Source organism: Octopus bimaculoides, chromosome 22, assembly GCF_001194135.2.
Source record: "Octopus bimaculoides isolate UCB-OBI-ISO-001 chromosome 22, ASM119413v2, whole genome shotgun sequence".
NCBI lineage: Eukaryota > Metazoa > Mollusca > Cephalopoda > Octopoda > Octopodidae > Octopus > Octopus bimaculoides.
The window spans coordinates 30212242-30214406 of record NC_069002.1 but is presented as its reverse complement, the minus strand read 5'-3'; the positions used below and the strand labels follow the sequence as shown (position 1 = coordinate 30214406).

The 2165-nt window shown below is 37.5% G+C and overlaps 1 protein-coding gene across 1 annotated transcript in view; it reads left to right on the top strand.

Moving 5' to 3' along the window:
* The window catches only part of LOC106873501 (CTP synthase 2), a 51109-nt gene that overhangs the window by 4710 nt on the left and 44234 nt on the right, over positions 1–2165 (top strand). The window lies entirely within an intron of this gene.

The window sequence follows — 2165 nt, the reverse complement described above, 5'->3', positions numbered from 1 at the left end:
GAAAGGGAATGCTGTCCACTTTCTTTACGTCCGCCAAAAAAAAAAGAAAATTTTCAAAAATTTTATTACCCAAGGAAGCATTTCAACTAAAAAAAAAAAAACTTTTGAGACACCCACGGAAAGAAAACGGGTGGGGCACTAAACTGTAGTTATGTCTTCCTTACTTGTTATATTATATAACGCAGAGATAAGTCATTGCTTCGGATTAAACACACAGGTAAAGGCAAATGAACTCTCTCAAAGAATATGCACTTTAGAATAATAGAGCCAAGAAGTAAATGGAATTATATAACTGAAGAAAAACTAATAAAACTATTGTGTATGGTGGAACTGGTCCATTTTTTTTTGAGTGGATTTGCTTTAATCCGTGATGATGGTGGCAGTGGGCTCTGTTGTAATTTTATTGACTTAAAACAACAGCATACATATGTTAGAATCGAACCCTTACACTCGAGAAGCCCTTACGCTCAGTGTGCCCATGCCTTAAGACGGTACAGAGGAATGGTCTTGTTTTGTGAACAGGACAGCTCTAGATTGCTACGAGATGTTGGCTTTATTCTAAGAGGAGTCCTGCTCTATTATTCTAAAGTGCATATTCTTTGAGAGAGTTCATTTGCCTTCACCTGGGTGTGCTTAATCCGAAGCAATAAAGACTTTATCTCTCTGCGTTATATAATAACAAACGGCAGACTACTGGATACTAAACAACCACATGTGGATCCATGTGTTTGAAGCACAATAATTCGTGCTAGAAAAAAATAATCTAGGTTGACAAAGATCCACCATTATTATATAATAAAACTTGAACAATTAAAACGAAACAATTGGGTGTTTTATTTGTTTCTGTTTTTTTTAAACAATAGCCATTTTACTGTGTCCTTTTTATATATCAAACTGGTCGTTTGATCGCCATTAAGTCTAAGCTTGCTTTTTTAATTAATATCTCCCATAATCTATATTTTAATTAAAGTTGCGCCTTGTTTCCCTTCTTCCTCTCTTTCTGTATGTTTCTTTCTCTACTGCGTCCACTCTCTTTCTCACCTCTCAACGTTTCTTTCTTTCACGTCTGTCTCCTCTTCCTTTCACCGTTTCTTCCCCCCCCTCTCTCTCTCTTTCTGTATGTTTCTTTCTTTCACGTCTGTCTCTTCCTTTCACCGTTTCTCCCTCCCTCTCTCTCCTATTTCTTTCTCTCAGATTTCCCCACACTGGAACTCGTGTGCTGATCAAATTGTTCAGTGCTTGTATGTTGTGCATGAACAATGCATAAATCCAAAACGAATCAGACATGTTCCCATTTTTTTTTCAAACATTTTATCTGGACTACATTATCAATTAGCCTTTTTTTTTTTTAATGTAGCAGGCCTTCATATAAAAAAGATGGAGGTTTGAGACATGTCTGTGTTTTACCTGATCACATTTTGGGGTTAAAAATACGAGAAGCAACTACTTTTTCAAAGTTCGCTATTTGACCAGATTGACATATAGATGTACGGACAGGTAGAATACTCAATTTTCCCAGGTGTAATATAGCTTAAAGAAATAATAAAGATGGCTGTATTGTAAGAAATTTGCTTCCCAATGGCATTGTTCCGGTTTGTCCCACTGCGTGGCACTTAAGTGTCTTCTGCTATAGCTTTGGGTTGACCGAAGCTTTGTGAGTGGATTTGGTAGATAGAATCTGAAAGAAGCCTGTCGTGTGTGTATATATGTGTCGGTGTTGGTGTGTTTGCGTCCCTGTAACTTGGCAGTTTGTCGAAAAGAGACTGATAGAATAAGTACTAGGCTGAAGAAATAGTCTTGGGGTCGGTTTGTCCGACTAAAATCCCTTCAAGGTGCTGCACCAGCATGGTCACAGTCTGACAAAAAAAAAAAGCATGAAAGGTAAATTGTCCCAAGAAAAAGTTGATTTGGTTTTAATATTTCACCATCACCTGTAATCATATATTGTGAGATTGGCCTTAATCAGTCTGCACTTATAGTTGCTGCTGCTGCTGTTACCTGTAGCTGCGGCAATGCCGTGTGATCACTGACTGCACCAGTCAGTTGGGAACTGGTTGATTGGTGCATTCAATACTTTAGGTGTGGAGCTCTGAGAGTGAGTACTGAGTACAGTGTATGTGTGTGTGTGTGTGTATATATATATATATATATATATATATATATAT